At 27.5% G+C, this 24,819-nt stretch overlaps 1 long non-coding RNA gene across 1 annotated transcript; it reads left to right on the top strand.

Annotated features, from left to right (window-relative positions):
* The first annotated feature begins 15,062 nt into the window (after positions 1-15,062).
* On the top strand, positions 15,063-18,834 carry LOC136090133 (uncharacterized). The gene is made up of 4 exons (XR_010643195.1): positions 15,063-15,198; positions 15,474-15,587; positions 15,683-15,812; positions 18,741-18,834. It is a non-coding gene; the product is annotated as an uncharacterized LOC136090133 (long non-coding RNA).
* The last annotated feature ends 5,985 nt before the right edge of the window (positions 18,835-24,819 follow it).

Genomic DNA, 24,819 nt, shown 5'->3' with positions numbered 1-24,819 from the left:
ATCTTTGTTGACGGAGATTATTGCTTATCTGCCGAAATAATGGTTCCTAAATACAGAAATAATGGTTCCTAAAACATAGGTTTAAACCAAAGACAATTATTAAACAGTTATCCTTTTTTGATCAAATCTAATCATTGTAATTCCATAATCAATTGTTTTGTTCAAAACAAGCTTAAAAAAAAAAATTACCAACACAATGGAAACCTCACAAATAAACCAATCAAAATCGATGAAATTTCCTAAACAATCTATGGAGACTACATAATGTTGTTACATTGGATGTGTGCTTTATTTTATAAACCAACAAGTCAGACACAAGTTTATTAATAAACGCAAGTTAAGTTGGTGAATGTGAATGACAGAAAACAATGTATAAACAATGTATACTCTCTGTTACCAAATGGGTCATTGCTAGTCACCTTTAATGTTGAAAATTGAGTAGAAACATTTTTTAGTTCTTTCATAACATAAAAATTATTAGCTCCATTGAGCAATTCTATAATTGGCTTAGAAAAATAAGTTAACAGAAGATCCACATCCGATTGAGGAAGTTTGACTATAGACATTTAAAAATATCCTAATTTTAAAACCTTATAAACATGAGCTTTTCAATCTCAACATTAAAAAGTAAAATAACAAAATTAGAAAATAGTAAAATAGTCATTTTTTACAGCAATATCACATATAAATATTATATATTTTTTACAACAATATTATGTATAACATATAAGTGAAAAAAAAATTGTTTATATCATTTAACAATACAACTTTTTACTGTAAAACTTTAAGTTAAGTTTATTAAAAAGTTGAAAGCCAGAGAGTTACTCGATAAAATGTTTCATAATACTAGATTCATACTAGTATCTTATTCAACATGTTTTAGCACAACTAATTTTGGTTGTACTATTTTATATATAAAGAATATCTAACTATCCATCATAATAAAGTCATCTAGTCTATAACACTATAAAACATATAAGCTTTTATTCAACCATTTAAACTTCTATAAATGGTTTAAAATCTAAATCAAAATCTATTAAAATCTAAATCTATTAAAAGATTTTATATTTCTTTATAGCCATTATTATCTAATAATTACAAAATAAATAAAACAGAGTTTTAGTATTCCCAATATTTATTATTATTTAGCTTTTAGTGTATATATAAACTCTTTTTAAAAACTTTAATGAAGATTGGTTTAAAATATGATCTTGAACAGTCTTAAAGATAATAAATTCCACCAACTTTATTTTATTTGCTGATTTAAAACACTAGTAAAAGATAAATTTGGAATAGCGAGTGGAAATACAAGGAACTGATAGTGTAATCGTGCACCATGGAAACTGTAAATTCTCAGGAACTACAATATTCCTTGAAGAAAATGCAGGCAATCTGCAGGTGGAATAAACGTTAAAATGCACAGTGTTTAACTTGATCGTTTCAAAGTGTCTCTTTCCAGATTTTGATATTATTTTAGTGATTTGATGGAAAATAAGCTGGTCATTTTCAAAAACAGTTATAACTGATACAATTTTATATAAAATGCCATCAATTTTTGCACTTTGTATTGCTCGTGACATATATTTTAACTCATCCTCCTCACAATAGATATCAGTTTTAATCACACCTATTGAATTAAAAAATTGTGCAGTGGTGTTTGCTATCATTGCCTTACATGCTGTTTAATTTTTAACCACTTGATGTTTTCTCTCAAAGGCCATGCACATGTGCTCTCTTAAAGGTCCTGATGTAGATGCCTGAACTGGATAGTGTTTTAGGAAATGAAGCTTTGGTATAAATCTAAGAGGATATAAACCCAAAAATAGTCCATGATGCACAGCAATGATTTCTTTTAAATCAGTAAGATATTTTTCTGATATCATTTGAGGCATACATAGCTGAACTATTTGTATCAACTTTAGCAAGCATTTAAGATGTTCATTATGAGGTATAATATTTTTCAATAAAAAAAAGGTAAAACTCTTGTGAGAGTCAGTATTTGACCACTTCCAAAACTTCCTTTAATTTTACATGTTTTTAAAATTAGACCAGGTTTTTCAATCCCAACTGGATAGATAAACGATTGTAACCATGTATTTAGTGATAATACTGCTATAAAATACTTTCAACTGCATATGCAAGAAACAGTTCTAACTGAAGAGGAACAACACCTTCTAAAAGATCGTGCATAGGGTCAAATAAAATTTGTTTGGTTACATCAAATAATGGAATTGATAAAAGCACACTTGAAGAGGATATCCCATAATATTTTGACCACTTAATTCTATCTTTAGGTCTTAGTCCAGAATCTAACTCTTTTAATCTAATTAAATGTTCTTTAAAATCACGTATAGAACATTGCTTGTGTCTAGTATTTGTATACATCTCCCCTTTAGTTGAATTACACACTCTGCAACACCTAACAGTCTTCTTGCTAAAGCCTTCTTTAAATCCACCAATGGCATTTGCAGCTAATGAATCGCCAGAAAAATAACACAACTCACCTGTTATTACTTTAGGAACTCCTAATACTTTTAACTCTATCCCTGTCATAAGTTTAGACATCACATCAAAAAAATCACTTAACAGCTCACAAAGAAAGAAACTGTCTTTCACCATCTTGCTACCTGTAAATGCTAAAGGAAATATGGTTGATGTTCTGCCACGGTATTTTGCAGGAATATTAAGAATTTGAAAATACATTGCCCAAAGTTTGTGTTTAGATCGAGCTTTACCAATTGGATTTGTGATACCGAGATCATCACAGTAAATAGCTATACTAATTTTATGATCAATAAATTTAGCAATCTCATTTGATTGAAGTAAAAAAGACAATGTGTCTAAAAATGGTACAATACAACCTTGTTTCTTCAGTTTAACAAATTTAATAAAGGCATTTTGAATACTCTCACAAAATACTTCTCACGAAAATTTTGAGATGATAAAATTTCACAGCAAGATTTTAGTTTAGAAACATTAATATCTGACACTAACAGTATTTCCTTTAGATGCAAAAAAAGTAATCTAAAATGTTTTGAGCACACCTGTGCTTACCTTGAAGATGCAAAGCTAATGCTCCTAAGTAATCGTCAGTTACTTCTTCAATTATTTCAACATCAAGACTATTTTCTACAAGTGCTGAACATTGCTCAGTATGCTTTTGAAATCCATAGAGAGTCTTAAACTTTGAAAAACATATATCACAAATAATAGAAGCTTTGTTTCCATGAATTTGTAAGTGATTCTTCATCAAACAATACTTAAAAGTTGTAAAAATACAGCAATTACATTTATATGAAAATACCTTTCGTTTTGAATTTAAAGTGTTTGTCAACTGATTGGTATTTGAAGACAAATTTGCTGTTGAACATGGTTGAGCTTGATTTTTGGTGACATCAATTGGGGTTGCAAAATTGATTTGAACTGATGGAGTTGATGGAAAAGGAACAGGAAAAAAATTATTAAGGCGTCTTTGCTTGCGACTATTAATATCTTCCGAAAAAATATCGTTGTTTTGTAATTCATTAAGAAAGCTGAATGACGTGGAGCAGGATGATTGAAGATCAGAAAGATAACCTGAAGATTTAGATGGAGATTGGTTGTTAAAGGTATCTGTTTGTTGGATGTCGACCACAAACTCCAGTGATTGTTCATTTAATAATGCATTAAAATTTGTTTCATTAACTGGGAATCCAAGCCATTTCAAACCGATAATTCCAATGACTTTGAATGTCAGACAAACTAAAAAATATAATTATATATATATATATATATATATATATATATATATATATATATATATATATATATATATATATATATATATATATATATATATATATATATATATATATATATATATATAACCCATATGTACAAACATTTATATAAGCCATATGTATGTCTATTACAAATTATAGTAATACATACAATAATTGTATCTATAATTTATAATATATTTACATATGGGTTATTGATATAACAACACAAATACTTACTTTGTTGAACAAATGCAAACATATCAGAATTTGCCACAACTATTTTGTTACGATTTTTATAAGTAACTTTTATAGCTTTTATAAGTAACTTTTATAAATTTTATTATTATATTTATTTATTAATATAGTTATCACTTCAGAGATTCTTTTCAAGCGTTTGGATCAAGAAGAGCCTAAGAACGAAAAAATATAACGCATAAAATAAGGGATAAATATAACGGATAAATATAACGGATGAATACAACGGATAGACTACCATTTGTAGGGAATTGATCAAGCCACTAATCTATATTATAACTGGATAGCGCATCTCCTAAGAAAATAGCGTATTTTTTGAAGCCAAAATATTTTCGCCAGCGCCATATTGGGAGGACCCACGGAGGAATATTATTTAGTTAAAATATTGTTTGGTGAACAAGCTATTTCTTTATACTAGTGGTTTAACTTTATGTTTTTTATATTTAACATAGGTAGAATAATGGAAAATTATTATTTTTTTTTTTCAAATAATGATAATTATTTTTCAGTAAAATACTTACAATTTTGGTTATATAAATGTCTGTTGAGATTTCCAAAAAGCGAGGGACTCAGTGTGTGCATTTGGTTGCAATAAAATAAAACTTAGTGACAGTAAAAGAAGTGATAGCGATGGAATTTCTGATGATGAATCATCTTTAAAACGAAAGTTTGCTAGAACATTTCATAAGGGACTTTCTTAATTATTTTTAAAAATAAAAACATTTTAAAGTTTATTGACCTCTGTTAGTTTGCTTAGAATGTGGGCAAATGGATTTAAATAATATCAGTTGTGCAAAAAGTACAACAAACTTAATAAAATATCAAACGTTGTTTTTCCTACTAATTTTATACAGATTTCCTTCAAACACTGAAAAAAGAAAAAAATGGACCATCAAAATACACCGTCAAGAATGGAGTCCAAGTAATAACAGTTTGATATGTTCTGATCATTTTTTAAAAAAAGATATCGACGGAACTGGACAACTGTTAGGTTAAGAGAAAATTTTTTTCCTAAAAGATTTTAAAAATTCCCAGACCACTTAAAAAAGGTATATAATCAATTATTTTTTATGTATTGTACAGGTTTGTTCAATATGTACATTTTTCTCGTCATTTTCAAGGTTTTTCCTTTTGATATAGTTCCCTTTAGTTGTATTTAACAACTTTTTTAACATTTCTAAATAAATAGTTCTTGTGAATAGTCACAAATTCTATTCATGTATTCACATTTATTCTTTATATATATAATCTATGAACATTTTGAACTGCTTAAAAAAACGTCTTTAGAGAGAGCACCAACACTAAATGCTCTATGACAACTTCTTGCATATTCTTTTGATACTCACTCATGTTTTCAGTCATGTTTTCAGAGACAATTCAACATCTTAATTTAAAAATAAGCGTGTTTTAACATTAATTAAAATTATGGAAAGTAAGCGCACATTAAAATGCACCAGGCCCGTACCGTGGGCGGAAGGGGGAGGTTGTTAGGTGCAATCGACCTCCTTTTTTATGCAAAGTGGCTTTTTTAATTTGACGCCAAAAATTATTTCTAGACTCTTTTCAATGTCAAAATATTTCATCAAAATTTTTATGATAATTATTTGATAGATTGTTGACATTTTAAACTCTAGAAATCCCTTTGCTAAAGGTTATAAATGCGCACTAAAAATGAGTTTTAAGCATATATGGGATAAATTTCTTGATGAAGCATATTTTAAACTTACAAGACTCATCTCATAGATTGTTGCATACAACAAGAAGAAAAACTGGGTTCATCGGATTTTTAATGGCTTTAAAATGTATTAAGCAGGTTAAAATATTTTGTAAAGTTATATTTATATCTGAAAATTGTAAAGTTATATATATTGTATGTATTTAGATATTTTATAACCTTGTTGAATATATTGTATGTATTTAAATATTTTATAACCTTGTTGAAATTCCTGAAGCACCTTTGAAATATCTTCTAACAAATAAGATAAGTCAAGACCATCTGAAGTTGTTTTTTGGTTCAATACGAGGATCAGGAGGATTTAACAATAACTCAACAGCGCAACAATTCACTGCAGAATATAAGCGACTTTTACTTCGAAGCCATATTGAAGGAGGATCAGGGAATTGTGAAAAATTACAAGCAGAAAATATTTTAAATGTCTTAGATGATTCAGTTACAACAAATAACAGCAGTTTGGATATTACATCAGTAAACATAATCAGAAAATGCAACTTATCTGAAAGAACATCTAAGACCATCATTATTTATTTTTTCAGTCATGATTAATTGATTATTCTAAGATCATGATTATTCTTTTAATACTAATACTTCATTGCTAAGTATGAGTATAAAGTATTGCTGAGTATAAAGAAGCAGCTATATCATATATACCTGGCTTCGTTGTTAAAATGGCAAAAAAGCAAATATTTTGTATGTTATTTTGTGATGCATTTGGTTCTAAAAAACATGCTTTTACAAGAACAAAACTATTTTATATCATAAATAGTAACGTAATATATATATATATATATATATATATATATATATATATATATATATATATATATATATATATATATATATATATATATATATATATATATATATATATATATATATATATATATATATATATAAATTAGTAAAAACACTTATCTAACTTTTATCTTCAACATTATGTTTCCCCATCATTAGGTTCATCAGGAAGCTTTCTGATGAACCTACTGATGGAAAAACATTCTATTGAAGATAAAAGTTAGATAAGAGTTTTTAGTAATTTATTATTGGTCTGTTCTTTAAGAACATTGAGCACTCTATTTGTAGAATACACTGACACTTTTCTGCTTCTTTCTTTCGGTTTCTTTTCATATAAGAGATGCGCTATCCAGTTATAATATAGATCAGTGGATCAAGCATACAGAAATTATGACTTGCTTGAAAAGATACATAAAGCAAAGTATTATGGGCTAATGTTTGACTCCAGATTTAGCCCATCGCGAACAAATGTCTGAGGTAGTTAGGTATGTCGAGATTGATTTCGAGAAAAAAACAGTATATATAAAAGAATCTTTCCTTGGCTTTATCCAACTCAGCGATAAGGATGCAGCTAGCTTAGCCCAAACAATATTGGAGCAATTAGAAAAAGACAATATGAATGTAGAAAATTGCAGGTCACAATGCTATGACAATGCTGCTGTTATGGATGGCCACAAAAGTGGTGTGAGTTAAAGAATAAAGGAAAAAAAAGAACCTTGCCATATTTGTCAATTGTGACAGTCATAGTCTTAATTTGGTAGGCGTACATGCGGCTGAAGAAGAAGAAATGATGGTTACTTTTTTTGGAACCATCGATGCGCTTTACGTTTTATTCTCAAGATCAACTCAACGATGGCAAAAACTTAAAGATGCTGTGTCTGTTACTTTGAAGTTCGATTCCGATACCAGGCGGAGCGCCAAAACAGAATTAGTAAAATCTGTACACATTGATGAAGTAGTGGAAGTTCTTTAGAACTTAATGGTAGACGGAAGCGCGTCAAATGAAGCAAAAAGCAATGCAAAGCAGCTCTATAATAGAATTTTAACGTATGACTTTCTCACATTGCTAGGGTTTTGGAACAAGATTCTTGGCCGAATTGACCGTGTTCAAAAGAGGTTGCAGGACCCTAAAATGAACTTTCATAATGCAGCTTTAGATTTGAAATCACTTTAAGATTATTTCCAAAGTGAGATAGAAGTCTTAGTTAATGACTCAATAAAAGAAGGAGTTCAAATTTGCAACGAATGGGGTGTTGAATTTGAAAGACGTCAAAGAAGAAAAAAAAGAATAGATGGCGAAATGTCTAGAGATGTTGGGTTGACAGCAAATGAAGAAATGGAAAGGGTAATAAAAGGGACAGTTGACCGTCTTTTTAATGAATTAAAAACAAGAAGCGTTTGATTAATGGAAATTGATGAAAAAATTTGGATTTCTTCTTGATATGGAAAGGTTGTGCTTCAATACGGAAATCAATCACTTAAAAGATCAATGTAAAAAATTTGGCGAAGTCTACAGTTCTGATGTGTATGGACGAGAACTGTACGAAGAAATTTTGGACTGTAGAGTGCTGCTTCCTAGCCGTAAGGAAAAATATCAAGTCCCGAGCAACTACTTATGTTTATAGTTGAATATGGAGACGAAAACGTTTTCCCTAATATGCGTATAGCAGTGGAAATATTGCTCACAATAGCTGTGTCTGTAGCTAATTGTGAAAGATCATTCAGTAAATTTAAACTGATTAACTCTTACTTGAGAGCTTCGATGGGCCAAAGCCGTCTCTGCGATCTCGCTTTACTGAGCATAGAGCGGGAAATTACCGAAGAAATTGATTTTGACAATGTTATTAAGGTGGCTACCCACTAGTACAAGTCTAAAAAAAAATTTTTCCTTCTATTTTTTGGAAGTTTTAACCTTTATAAACAATGAAATATATAACAATGGAAGAAAAATTTATAAGTTTGCCCTAATTTTGTTCCTTAAAAAGGGGTAAACATCCAAAAGTTCCTTAGCAACGGCCTTAGTGACAGCTGGAACTTTTTTTCTCCAGAACTAACATGCACTTTTTCTTCATATTTTTACTGTACCTTAACCAAGTTCTTATCTGCACTGTTAAGTTATTCCCGAGCTAAATGACATTGGTCAAAAGTACTAAAATCAGACCATATTTGAATTTGTAGCTTTTTATTTTTGAATTTTTTTTTTCCTATGCGTTTTTTCTCCACTTAAAGATTTTCTACCTTCTAACAAAGGTATCTTTGGTTTTGATCAATATTTTTCTTTGAAATTTTTTACAGAGATAAAACTTAGTTAGATGAATGTGCTGAGTCAAAAATATATATACTATGGTATCCTATTCAAATTAAAATTTGGGTCAATGGGGCCATTTTTTAGGGATTTATACTAAATTGTAAATTTCAGAGAAATAAATAAAAATATCAATTTTATTTTTGACTCAGCACACAGTTCATATAAGAAGCAAGGTTTTTGAAAAGTTTTACTTGATTTGGAAAACTCTGCAACTAGTTATCCTTGTTAGAAAATATGCTATTTTTGAGTTAATTATGCGCATAATTAATGACGTAATATTAAAATTATAGATTTTTTTGTCTTATTTGATTCCAATGCAATTGAAATGTTTAAATATGGGGGGATAAAAGGGTTCATTTAAAGATTATATTTAAATAGTCCGTAGCCACCTTAAAAAATTTGCAGCAATTAAAGCTAGAAAAATAAATGTGTTATATATGTTTCATAAACAAATTGTTTATTTATAATGAATAATAAAGTTTTATTAAAAGTTTGTGTCATCCTTTATAAAAAAATTGTAATTAAGTACTTTTTGTGGGTACGCCTAGGTACACCACTGTATATATATATATATATATATATATATATATATATATATATATATATATATATATATATATATATATATATATATATATATATATATATATATATATATATATACATATATATACATACATAAATGTATATATATATATATATATATATATATATATATATATATATATATATATATATGTATATATATATATGTATATATATATATATATATATATATATATATATATATATATATGTATATATGTATATGTATATATATATATATATATATATATATATATATATATATATATATTTATATATTGTTTATACAAATTATCAAATGCATTATTTTGTTATACTAGACTCTATTAGAATTAGTTTGCTTTCTAGACTCTATTAGAATTAGTTACTCCTAGATAACGCTAAATATTTATCATAATATTTATCATATTTTATGTACAGTGCAGAGTCACAAAACGTGAATATGCCAACCCTCCTTACTTTAACTTTAGACCTAATCCAATTTCATACTGAAGGCAAACTAATTCTAATAGAGTCTAGTATAACAAAATAATGCATTTGATAATTTGTATAAACAAGGGGTTAGCAATCTTTTAAGACGGAAGACCCAAAGTTTATAATTTATAAAAAGTTTCCAGTTTTTAAAGAGCTGCTAACATCTTGTTTTCAATATTATAATAGTATTTGTTCATGGAGCTGGAGAGCCGCATTATAACATTGAAATATTAACATCAAATATATATGCCAGGATCGGCAACCTGCTTGCGAGCAGCAGATTGCTGATTCTCGTATAAACATTTAAATAATATAAGTTAGATTATGTACTTACATAAATCTTTATTTGTTTTTACATCAGGCCAACAAACACAAACCTTGAAAATATAATAGTATTACAAAAAAACATCTTGCGTGTGCTCATTTAGTTCTGTATGTGTCAGGTATTTTTAAAAATAGTAGAATATAGAAAATGTCATTAAAATATTAAAGGTTGGGTGAGTATATAACACAAGACTACAAACGTTGCGTAATTTTCTTTTTTTTAAGTTTAGTTTAGTTAATTTAAGTGGTCAATAATTTAAAATATGTACAATAATCCGTAATAAATGTATAGACTTTTGAATCATAAATGTTATGTTTAAATTACCAACAAAGATGTGCTGCATCAGGCATCTCTATACTACCAGTCTTACGATACTTGTGCACCTCTGCGACACAAGTGCCATACTTCAAGAACATAATAGAATACTGGAAACATATGTGGAGACTTCCAGTTATCGTTTAAAAATTCTCTTTTAACTAGTTTAAATGTTCATCTAGTTGATTTTTGAAAACTTGCGGCAGGGTTTTCCACTGCAACACAACACAGTTCGTAAAAAAATTCTCTCTTGGCATGCAATTGAATACTCTTTGCTGTGCAAGTCTTTGATTATGACCACGCATAATATACTTTGACGACGAAGGACGATTGAATAATACGTGAAAGTTTAATTCATCAAATCCAAACATGAACTTGAACTAAAATCACCTCTTATTCAAGTATCATACTCTTTCTTCAAGTATTGTAAGACCTAGCATGACTCTTCGCTGCTCGGCGGTGCAATACTTAATCTCAGAAATGGTTTTTGTGGCACGGTTTTGAACTTTTTCTAGCGCTTCTATATCTGCCTGTTGGTAAGGTGACTACGATTGGAAAGCGTACTAATTCTGGCATGAAATAGTCTCGTTTCGATACCTTTTTTCTCGGTCAGTATGCATGACTAGTAACTAAATAAATATGCATAACTAGTAACAAAGTAAATAAATTTATTTAAAAAAGTAACGTTGTTGATGTCAACTTGACTTCTCCCCTCCCTCTTGGCAAAAATTGTCAAAAATTTACAAGCCCCCTCCCCCCCTATTTTGTTGACGTAATTAATGGACAGCTCCTTATCGGTACTTTTATCTTAATGCGGGTAAAAAATACCGGTAAAAGCTTTTTTTGGTATTGGCTCGACGGGTACCCACTCGTTGGTTAAGCCACTTAATAGCCATTTAATAGCCGCTGCCTGCCTGTACCCAGGAATTACTTTAAACTGATCATCGGATAACCGTCATTTGATAAGTTTAAAATGTTTACTGTCTACTATGTTTTTCTTTACGTAAAATTAATTAGCTTATTAATTTGTTTACTAATTTGTCTTATGGACAAAAATCTTTCAAAACCTGAAAGATTAAGAATTTAGCTATTTTAGCAAGCAAGAACATGTGCAATGCACATTAAAAACCTTTAATTTAATGAGGTCATTTATTGAGAAATGTTATTTCTAATTTTTTTTTTTACTTTAGAGGTTACACATGTCTTATTTACGCCATATACTTTAGTGCGTATACTATTTTGAGAGACAAAGATGCAAAATACAATTTAGAAATAAGTGAAAAAGAACATTTATTAATAATTTTTGTTGTTGTTGTTCTTTATTGCAATATTTATTACAATTTAAATAAATAAAACTTTGTTACAATAATAAAAGTTAACAAGTCAAGATATCGTTAAGAAAATAAATATTAAAAATATATATAAAGAACGCGGATTACTCAAAGAAGACCATCAGGTCCTGTCACAGAGAAACCGCTAATTGCTTGTGGATAAAAAAACAAACAAAAAAATAAATAAAAAAGAATGTACATTAAATATATACATATACTAATATAGATAAAGGATTTTCAAAAAATTTTAAAATTTAAAATAGATTAGTATATTTTCAGTTGAAAAAATGAGTTTTTTAAGATTTTGTTTAAAAGAATCAAAATTACACTCTTGAGAAAAATCTTTAGAAGTATTTAGAACTATACTATTCCATAAAAATAATCCGCGAAATGAAATTTACCAAAATTAGTTTAAGAAAATGGTTGTTGAATTAAATTATCGTTCCTTAAAATATATTTATTTCTATCTCTTTGTACATACAAGTTACGAAAAGAAACGGGTGATAGGTGGGTCTTGCATTTATACATAAAACAAAGAATATTAAAAATATTTAACTCATATATATATTGAGTGCTTTCTGTTGCCGATAGAGAGGTTTAAGTTTACTTTTATAAGTGCTACCCCAAGCAATGTTTGCATAATTAATATGGCAATGAATTAACGAATAATATAACTGAATTAAGGTATGTTTATCTAGAAAGTTTCTTATTTTGTATAAAATGCCTATACTCTTTGAAATTTTATTGCACAAGTTAGCAATGTGGCTTTTCCAATTAAGTTTTTTTATCGATATATACACCTAAAAATCTTGTCACTAAAACTCTTTTAATAATTATGTTATCGATAAAAAGAAAGGGTAAGTTGCTTGGCAGCTGGTGCTTTTTACCATAAGGATGAAAAAGAATCCATTTAGTTTTATCAATATTTAATGACAGTTTGTTTAATCTAAACCATTCAGAAATTTTGGCTAGTTCAATGTTCATGTTGTTAAAAAGTGTAAAAATGTTTTTATGAGAAAGAAATAAGTTAGAATCATCAGCAAACATAGTTGTCATTACCCAGCAAACATGTCAGCGTTGAATCAACGTTGAAAACCGGTCGCAGCGTAGAAAAAGCGTTACAGTCACAAAAACAACGCGCTTTCAACGTTGAATCAATGTTTGTTATTGTATACTAAATCGCGGTAAATTTAAACGTTGAATAAGCGTTGAAATTGTAACGTAATTTAGCTTCTCAAAAAAAAGACGTTTATTCAACGTGGAATCAACTTACGCAAAAAGCCATTTTAAAGACGATTCAAAATCTATGCTTCATCAACGTTAAAAATAAACCGCTTTTTAAACGTCACATTTTCAACGTTGAATAAGCGTATAAATATCAACTTATATTATCTTCTCAAAAAACCGCGTTTATTCGACGTTGAATAAAAGTACGCAAATAATCACTGTAAAAACGTCGCAAAGTTGAAGGTTTATCAACGTTAGACATTAGCTGCTTTTTCAACGTATTTAAGCTATTTATGAAACAACGCTTATTCAACGTTACATATACCAAGGTTGAAAATGTGGTAGTTAAAAAACGTTGAAAAAGTGATATTTTGCCAACGTTAATTAAACGTTGTTTTGACAATGTTGAGGAAGTGACGCATTAAAAAATATTGTCTCATTAACTAGCCATTACAAAAATAATTTGCCGTAAAGAATAGGCAATGAAAACTTAATAGAAAGCATGCAGATGGGCTAAAAAAAATATTTTGATAAAGTTATGTTTTATAACTTCTTTTTACTGCGGCTAATTTAAAACTTTTAGATTTTGCATCAAATTGTATATAATATACATAAATCTCAGAGTATAATCGGTTTAATCAGGTTATTTTTGTTGATGATTTATTTATTTTAAAATAACCATTTTAATAAATTGCAAAGTTGTATTAAATATGTTATTTCTAAGTTACAAATAGCACTTAATTTTAATAAGATTCAGATGTTTTAAGTAATATCAAAATTAATAAAACATAATAAGTCAGACTAAATTTAGTCTGTTCACAGACTCATTTTTTTATTTATTTGAAAAACTTTAAGCACCTTACCCTAATTATCAAGCAAATAGTCAGTATAAAATCTTCGACCAATAATGAAAGTATGCATTATTAAGTTTTTTTTTATATAAAAACACGTTTGGATAAGAAACTTTATTTCCCTTTTTTTTGAAAAACTACTAATTTTATTAGGAAAAGTATTAAGTTTTAATAATAGAGGTGTTGTATATTTAATTCTAACATTTGTTCTTTATCATGTATTTTTATTTATTTTAATAATATGTATTTATGCATATATATATGGGTAAATTTATGAATATATATAAAAGAAATATATAGATGTATATATAATGTTTATATTTCTAGCTCTAGTTTTAGAGTTGGTGTTGTATATATAATTCTAACATTTATTATTTATCACATACCTTTGATATGTATTTTTATTTATGTTAATATTATGTATTAATGCATGTAATTATGAATATATATATATATATATAGATATATACATATATATATATATATATATATATATATATATATATATATATATATATATATATATATATATAGTATATATATATATATATATATATATATATATATATATATATATATATATATATATATATAGTATATGATTTTATATATAATATATATATATATATATATATATATATATACATATAAACATATATATTTGTTTATAAATGTATATATATATATATATATATATATATATATATATTATATATATATGTATATATACATATATATACATACATTATATATATATATATATATGTATATATATGTGTGTATATATATATATATATATATATATATATATATATATATATATATATATATATATATATATATATATATACATATATATATATATATATATATACATATAAACATATATTTTTGTTTATAAATGTATATATATATTATATATATATATATAATAAAAACATGTATGTAAATATATATATATATATATAATTATATATATTTATTTATAAATATAAATAAAACAAATGATGCCTTTTTTTTAGATGATCTATTACAATGAATTCACAATCTTGGGCTTAAGTTGTTTATTTTAAAAACACATTGAAGCAGAGGTAGTTGCTCTATGTTGTTGGATAGAAGATGGTTGGTTATTTTTGTCAACTGGTGTTCATGCAATGAAAGCTGCCTATAATAGTTTTCCAATTGATTATTCATGGAACAAGCTTAGAGTTAAAAGATTTAAAGTTACTGGAGGTCATTAAATTTTACAGTACTCATTGCTATTTTAATTGTTTTATATGAATAAAAAAACTGTTATAGTTTTATATTAATGGTGAAGTACTATATCAAATAAACATCTAATAAGTCTTATTTTTATTTTGGGATAAGTAAATTTTCGATTCTGTTTATTGTATTATGATTGCCTAGATATATATCGTAATCTGTTTGCACTGGGTCTACATTTTAGTTTTTACATTTTTGTTTATATTTGTTTTACTAAATAATTACTTATAAGTATCTATTATTAGATAAAGAAGTAGGCGAAGGATTTAATTTTACGACTACAGAGGACTCCAAAAAAGAATGAAAGTAATTATGTCAGTGAATGATTGTGTTTCTCTTTGCATTTAACTTTTTATATGGTAAAGAATATATAAAACTTAATATTAATTATTTGTCATATCTGATTTTAATAATACTGTTTAAATTTTTTTGACATCTGATAATTTGATTTTAGGTATAAGTTTATTTAGTAAAGTTCTGGTGGATCAAAGATAGAGGAATGATATGGTTTTAACTGGTTTCCATCTTATGAACAAAGTACATTATATGATTTAAATTGATGGTTTATAGTTACAACTATTCAAGTAAGTTTAATTTAGTTAATTTATGCATATACGCTATATATATATATATATATATATATATATATATATATATATATATATATATATATATGTATATATATATATATATATATATATATATATATATATATGTATATACAAATATATATATATATATATACGTATACATAGATATATATATATATATATATATATATATATATGTATATATATATATATATATATATATATATATATATATATATATATATATATATATATATATATATATATATATATATATATACATGTATAGTTAATATATATATATACATGTATAGCATTAATATTTTTGATAAATTTAGAACTCTAACAATAAAAACAAAATTATTTACAATGGAATCAACATAACTTCAAAAATTTGATTGTAATCAAGAAAAAAATTATTTATAATTTTTTTTAAATCATTGTAAAAGTAACTCTTTTAAATGAAATGAGCTATTTTACAATTATTTTAGATTTCAAAATTGCCCATATATATTTTTAACAGGGTTAAGGTCTGGACTTTGTGGCGGCCATTTAAGGATGTTAGCTTTACTTTTTTTTGAGGAATTGTTGTGTCGCTTTGCATGTGTGTTTAGGGTCGTTGTCATGGTGAAAAAAAATTTGCGATCAATTCTTAAACGGATTCACATAAATTTTTTGAAAGCCAATTAACATACAACTTCCCTGTCATTATACATTCAACATTCACCAGTCGTCCCACATTACTTGAATCAAAACATCCCCGAGCCATAGGCGAATCACCTCCGTGCTAGACTGCTTTTGTAAGATTTCTATCTTAGAGTGCATCACAAGGTCTGCGCCAAACTCTTTGTCGTTTTTAAGCCAAGTATTTGATATTTATTCTTATCAGTCCATAACACTAAGTTCCACAATGCCTCACACTTGTTAATATGCAGTTTTGCAAATGCTAAAAGTTTTTATTTGCTTATACGACTAATGAGAAGTTTACTTTTCTGGAGAAGGTTTATTAAAACCACCTAAACTATTAAACCATTTAAATTAAGTCTTCTCTGTACAGTTTGATAGGAAACATTTAATTTAAGATTTTCAACAATCTGCGTTATTTTATTGTTGAATTTTTTTTAGGTTATTGTTGAATTTTTTTTTATCAGTGCAATTAGGATATTGGTTATTGTTAAAGTCTAAATGGGTCTTTTCTGAATTTCAGCAGAACCAGTTGTTTCATACTCTATACACATCTTCCTAACATCACTTACTGATATTTGATATTTTTCATCACATTGCTTGTAGGTTAGGCCCTTTTTTCGATCAAAAGTGACCCGAGATTTGATGTTCAATGAATAATTTTGATGATAAACCATTATTGTTATTTTAACTTTTTCTAAAAGTAAATTCCAAAAAATATAGTTTGAAATGCTTATTGTTAATAACTTTAATAAAATATTTTTGATGTTAATACTTTTAAGTATATAGTTATTGACAAAGCATTATATTTCATTATAAAAATGTAGATGTTTCTTACTTTTGTCACATTTATTTTAGAGAGAAAAACTGTAAGTTAGAAAAGTTCATTTAATAGAGTTACTTTTGCATTGAGTTAAAAAGAGTTATAAATGTTTTTTTTTTCTCTCTGGAATCAAATTTAAAAAAAAACTTAAAACTTTTGCAGTTATATAGATTCTGACGTAAATAATATTGTATATATAAATATATATATATATATATTTATATATATATATATATATATATATATATATAAAAAATTATATATTTTTTTATATATATATATATATATATATATATATATATATATATATATACAAAATTATATAATTTTGTAAATATATATATATATATATATCAAAATTATATAATTTTGTATATATATTATATATATATATATATATATATATATATATATATATATATATATATATATATATATATATATATATATATATATATAGTAATTTTCCGATTATTCGAACCTCCAAGGGGTATAAGATTTTATTTCGAATAACCTAAAACTCGAATAACTGAATATGCTCTTTAAAATGACCTACCTTAAGTTTCTTTCAAATTTTAATAAAAGTAGAAAGTAAAAAAGAAAAAGACCCTTGGAATTTGGTGCTACTTCAGTTTTATCCTTGTAAAATAATAAATATTTTACAATTCATTGAAAATATAGTCCATTTTTTATTTATTTTTTGTTCCTTAAATGTGTTTTTTTATCTTCAAGGGGAGCAAAAATTGTTTCGAATAACCGAAATTTTGAACAACTGCAGGTTCGAATAACTGCATTTCTGCATAACAGCATTTGCATGAGTTTGTTAAAGAAAATTCAAAGGAAATAAAAATTGCTTTGAATAAGCAGACAATTTTAATAAGTGCCATTTCGAATAACCGGGAGTTTACTGTATAATAAATAAATAAATATGTATATATATATATATATATATATATATATATATATATATATATATATATATATTATATATATATATGTATATATATAATTTATGTATATATATATATATATATAATATATATATGTATATATAATTTATATATCTATATATATGTAATTTATTCATCTATATATTTTATATATAGTAATAATAATCCATTTATTTAACTATAAAATGTGAAAGTTTACAATAATATTTATAAACTCACATAAATAAGGTTAGGTGTCACCGATATAGTTAATAACTAGTCAATGGAGTGATACCTGAACTTTTAATTGTAAATTATATATATAAATTATATATATATAAGTTATATATATATATATGTATATATATATATATATATATATATTTTAACTTTTTAAATTTAATAATAATTATATTAATTTAATAACTTTTGTTTTTACGTTTGTTTTCAGACTACTAATGGTACAAGTTTTGTTTTTTGATTTAGATTCTGTATCTCAATGATATCCTGACCTATCGATACGATATCCTGTTAATTGTATTTTTATATAATGCATAAATATATATGCAAACACTCACACAGACATAAATCTTAAAGAAAATATTATAATTTTATATATATCTATAAATTATATATTTTAAGCTTTTTTATCATTGTATACTACCGTTAGTATTAAAAATTGATTTTGGAAATATTGCAAATGCAGAGTTTAACTTACAATTTAGTTTTATTTGCCAATTCAATATATATTATAGCCACGTTTAATTACGTTTAATAATATTTTGCGATAATTTCTACTGCGCATTTAAGCGTTTTGTCAACGTTGTATTTCAACCTTTATTCGACGTCTTTGAGTCACGTTAAATTGACGTTTTACTAACAACGTGAGAAATTCTTGCAAAATAGATTGCTTTAACAGTCTTTATACAAAGCTTTATAAGTAACGTTTTTTCAACGTTAAGTTGCGACGTTTATTCAACGCTTTTTATGTAACGCTTTTTTAACGTTTAGATGCGACGCTTTTGTAACGTCATTTAGTAACGTTTTTTCAACGTTACGCAATAACGTTTAATCAACGTCTATTAAACAACGTTACATATCTTTGCAAAATCGATTACTTTGTCAACGTTTCCGCAACATCTTTTGCGACCGGTTTTCAACGTTGATTCAACGTTGTCATGTTTGCTGGGTAGGTTAGAAGCTTTTGGTAGATCATTAATATAAATTAGAAATAGGAGGGGTCCTAATATGGATCCTTGACGAACTCCACATGAAATATTTAACAAATTAGATGATATGTTATCTGCATAAACAAATTGTTTCCGATTATTTGGGTAAGTTTTAAGCCAAATTATTATATTTCCAGTAATTTCGTACCACTCCAACTTTATAAAAAGAATTTTGTGATCAATAGTATCAAAAGCTTTGTCAAGTCAATGAAAACACCTAAAGTAAATTGAAAATTTTCAAATGAGTCAGTTATATTTCTTGTAAATTGTAAAATGGCATGTTCAGTGGAATTGTTTATTTGGAATCCATATTGATTGCTGTATAATAAATTGTTTATAGTAAGATGATTATAAATTTTATTGTACAAAATTTAGGGGTTGCTTGGTCCCTAATATCATCAAAAAAAAGTTTTTCAAAAGTATTTATGTTAAGTTTCAAATGAAGCGAAGTTATATAAAAATTTCAAAAATATGAATCATATTCCAAAAATACATCGATAAAAAATTTTAATGAAAAAATCTTAAAATAAATTTTTCGTTTTTAGTTAAAAAAACGTCTGCTCACTAAAATCTTTTCTGCTCACTAAAACCTTAAATAAAAATTTTATTATAAAATGATTCATGTATTTGGAATTTTTTATATAATTATATGGAACTTGGATTAATCATCAATAAAGCTATCGTTAATACTAAGCATGTGTATAATTTATAAACCTTTTATACACTTATTAATGACGTAAGAGAAGTGAATAATTAAAAAGTAAGAAAGTGTCGTAAAAGTATAAAAATATAAACATACAATGGTAACTTTGAAGCCCGATTTAAAAACTACTATTTTAAAAAAATTCAAATTTAAATTCATAAATCAAAAAATGTTTTCTTATCAAAGTTTCTTTCTTTCGATAACTAAGTTTTATTAATTTTATTCAAAGCTGCTCAACTTAGACAAGGTGATTCAGTTAGGTTTTAAAGAGAACGAGAAGACTTAAGAAAAACAACTAATTATAATCGAAATTCTTATAATTGGTAAAATATCAACACTTGAGTGATGGAAAATAACAAAATTTATATGTATCTAAAAGAAAAATACAAATAATTTATTTTTTAAATTTTTTAAGTCCAAAATAGAAAAAGTAACCTACTCAACCAAATCAACTAAAATCTAAATCAACTCAAATCAAAATCCAAATCTTACTCAACTGCTTTCCGACAGTCTTTTGATGCGCATTCTGTTACCATTCTAATTCCTTAACTTTCATCCGCAATATGTTTTGTTATGCAATGCGTTGTTCTCGAAATATCTTGTTAGCCCAACTTCACGTATGCTTAGTTAGCCTCGCTCTATTTTATTAAAAATAAATCTTTTTCACACTTTCAATCAGAAATATTAAAAAGAACTGTTTTAAAGTCTTTTAAGTATCCTTGAAAATACGCTTCTTTTGAGAACCAGGCTGATTTTTTAATTTTTTTTTTTACAATATTAGAAATTTTACTGCAAATGCTAAAGATTTTTTTTTAAACATTTTTGCTTCCAACAAGGCTGTAAGCAGCCACTAATAAAAGTTGGAAGTTACTGAAAAAGAAAAGATAAAGATTGTAGAGCAAGATAACGATTGACTTAAAGGATTGCAAATTATATGAATCAGGAAAACAAGATGAAGGAAGCGAATTCCAAAGAGCTAATGTTCGAGGAAAAAAATAGACGAATAAGCGTTTTTGGAGCACTTAGGAACAGTCACAGAAAAAGGATGAGACTTAGTTGAATGACGAGTAACACGAGAATGAGTTTCAGTAGATGGCACAAGACACTAGCTCTTTAGAGTAGTGCCCATAATAGTACTTGTAGAAAAGAGAAAGAGAAGCAACATTACGACGATGTGATAATGGTCCAATTATGTTTACAATGCATTTTTACATCTGCAAGAGCAGGTCCAATTATGTTTACAATGCATTTTTGCACCTTGTCTAAAAGAGAAAAGGCATCGATAGAAGATCCGCCCCAGATATGGCAACAGTATTCCATACAAGGCCGAAGTTGAGATTTAGAGAGATAGAGAATAGAATCCAGAGTAAGAAAGGGACGAGCTCGATAAAGAAATGCAACCTTAGCAGATGTTAATTTTGCAACTGATTTGATATATGGTTTCCAAGAAAGATTAGAAGTAAGAGTTAATCCTAGAAGATAAAGAGTAGATGACTCATCGAGTACATCACCGTTCATTAATATAGGAAGATCTAAATTATTGCAATAACGATTGGCTGGAAAAAATTGAGTTTTATCTGTATTGAAGTTCACCAGCCACTGCGAGCCCCATGCTGAAGCAGAAGTAAGATCCTTTTCAAGCTTAAATGTCCCCATTAAGCAATCCGAGAGTGTTGGCTTCTTTTCCCGACAAGAATAAATGGTAGTATCATCAGCAAAAAATGCCACCTTAGATGTGAGAATATCTGGAAGATCGTTGATGTAAATTAAAAAGAGTATAGGGCCAAGGATAGAACCTTGAGGAACCCCTGAAGTTACAGAATGAGAAGAAGAGTGCTGTCCATTGAGGACAACTTTTATGCTATGATTGATAAGGAAGGATTTAATAATCTTAAAGATATTGCCAGATACATCGTAAGAAAAAAGCTTATGGAGAAGACCAGCATGCCAAACTTTATCATAAGCTTTTGAAATGTCAAGAGCAATGGCCTTAACCTCTCCACCTTTATTTAATGCACGATAAAACCTATCAGTTATTACTGTTAGCAAATCAGCTGTAAAACGTGAAGATCAAAATCCATATTGATGGTCAGAAAGTAAGTGATTAGATTCAAGATGAGAAATTAATTGTTTGTTAATTAAAGATTCAAAAATCTTGCTTATGATAGGAAGAAGACTAATGGGACGGTAGTTAGACGAATCAGATTGCTCTCCAGAATTTTTGAAGATAGAGATAACGGATGCCGCTTTCCAGCAGGCTGGAAAACAAGACTCTGATAAGCACTTGTTGAATAGTTTTGAAAGTATAGACGACAGCTTCGGAGAACACCTCTGCCAGACTAAAACAGTTATGTTGTTCGGGCCACAAGCTGTAGAAGAGTCTAAGCAGAAAATCACTTTAGATACAGAAGCTGAAGTGATACGAATTTCAAGCAATGGGTCAACCTTGGCTATATCTGGTAGTACGCAACTAGTGGAATCAAGAGATGATATTGATGAAAAGTTTTTATCAAACAATTCAGCTTTGTCTTTAGATGAGGTGACAAAGTCTGAGCCATACAAGAGAGGTGGAATTAAAGATTTGCCCTTATTGTTGATACTATTAAAGATTCTCCAGAAGTCGCGAGAGCCTAATTTTTGAGATAAGATACGAGATTTCATGACCTGAGAATAGTGGGCTTTGGCGTTAGACAAAACCTTTTTACAATGGTTTCTAGCAGTAATAAACAGACGTCTGTTTACTGGAGAATTTTTTTGCTGATAGATATGGAAGTAACGGTTTCGATTGGCAATCGCAGCAGCACAGTGTGAGGAAAACCACGGAGGAGAGTGAGGCTACTATTTGACTATTTGAGCTTTAATGCCAGCAGAATCACTGACACTAGAGTCAAGCCATCCAGGGCAATAAAGTCACAGACAACAACACTTTAGGTTTATGGATAAAGAGAAAGGGCTTGGTTAATATGATCAGAAATAACAAAAAAGAGTGCAGTCTTGAGATGAAGGAGAGCGATATAGAACAAATAGAAAGGCGATAGAGTGAAGTGGTGCTAAACGAAAGCACATAAAAGTATCGTGTGTGGATTCAAACCTAGTTTCACGGCAAACGGGTGAGTTCTTACGAATGTAAATGCCCAGGCCAAGCATGTGACTATTAGAGTCTTTATGAGTTAAAGCAAGATAACCATCTACACTAAGATCACATGATGAGACAGCTGAACTCAAATTAGTCTCACAAAGAGCAAATAGGTCTGGTAAACTTTGCAAGAGATAAGAATCAACAGAAGAAAGGTGAATTCGAAGACCACCAATATTAGTGAATGATAGGTTTAGAGAACTTGGTATGATGATGGTTTTTTGTGTTTTATAGTTTTTGGTACTGTACTCATTTTTAAATTTGTTAAAAATTTGACTCAAAGCATAAATAGTACTCTGAACTCTGTTTAATAGCCCAAGCAATTGCCTTATTACTATTAATAAACCCAAAGCCGCAACAAATGGCTCCAAATGTGGCCTTGGCAACTCACACTAAAAGTACAAACAGGGACACCATCCATGTGCAATATGGCACTGTTAATACTTTGATATTTTTTAGCTGTTGATAGAATTAGCCTCTCTGAGATCTACCACAGAGTTTAGGAAACCTGACTACCAGCCGGCCTCAGAACCATAAAACTGAGTTTTGGAGCTGTACCCTCATTAGGAGATAGGTTTGTTTTATGTGTGTGTATATGCGTTGATATATGATGTTGATGTATAATGTATCTTTATTCAAAAAGATTGATATCTTGTCAGTGAAGTAAGTTAGGCACGGATCAGTAATGAGTTGTTTTTATTCTCCTTATTGATCACATTTGCTTGTGAATAATGTGAAGTATAATAATACTTGTAAAATGTACAAATGTACCTTACTTTGAAGATCTTTAACAACAGTTAGTTTTATAATATAAAATTAACTAATTATACTAATTTTAAATAAGTGAAAGCTGTAACAATTGAGAACAAGATCTGCTGTACAATACCATAAGACATTGTACTATGACAGCTATTATAAGTTTATGAAGAATTATTGTTTCTTTTCTTAAAAAATTTCATAAAAACACAATATTGTACAATAAACATGTATTTTCGGATTAAAAGAGTCACGGCGCAAAAAGTTGTATTTTTAAGGTTGGTAAACTCGTATATAAGTTGGTTGAATCAACGCTAAATCAACGTTAATCTAACGTTGGTTTTTGGTTTGTTCTCAACGTTGATCGAACGTTTGGTCTCAACGTAGATTTGCGTTTCCATTTTAACCAAAAATCAACCATTTTTTAACAATAAATTTCAACGTTAATTGTGCTTGCTGGGTTATCAATTAATGGTTTAAGAAATACTTATAATGCTTATACCCTAAACGTGACGATTAGGCAGGTTAGCCCCTCTTGCTCAATTTGCGTTAGACCAACCTGCCCAATCTTCACGTGCGTTAGGCCAACCTGCCGCATCCTTACATATCCTAAAGAATATCTTTTCATCATCAAATAGTTATTTTAACATTTGTATTGCAATTATTTGTCTTTGTATAAAATATGTGTTTCAACAAACTTATACTTTCAGTTTTGACTACTTTTTTCATCAAAGTATATAT

This window comes from Hydra vulgaris, chromosome 13 (genome assembly GCF_038396675.1).
Source record: "Hydra vulgaris chromosome 13, alternate assembly HydraT2T_AEP".
Taxonomy (NCBI): Eukaryota; Metazoa; Cnidaria; class Hydrozoa; order Anthoathecata; family Hydridae; genus Hydra; species Hydra vulgaris.
The sequence above is the reverse complement of the archived record's forward strand: the minus strand, read 5'-3'. Positions and strand labels throughout refer to the sequence as shown.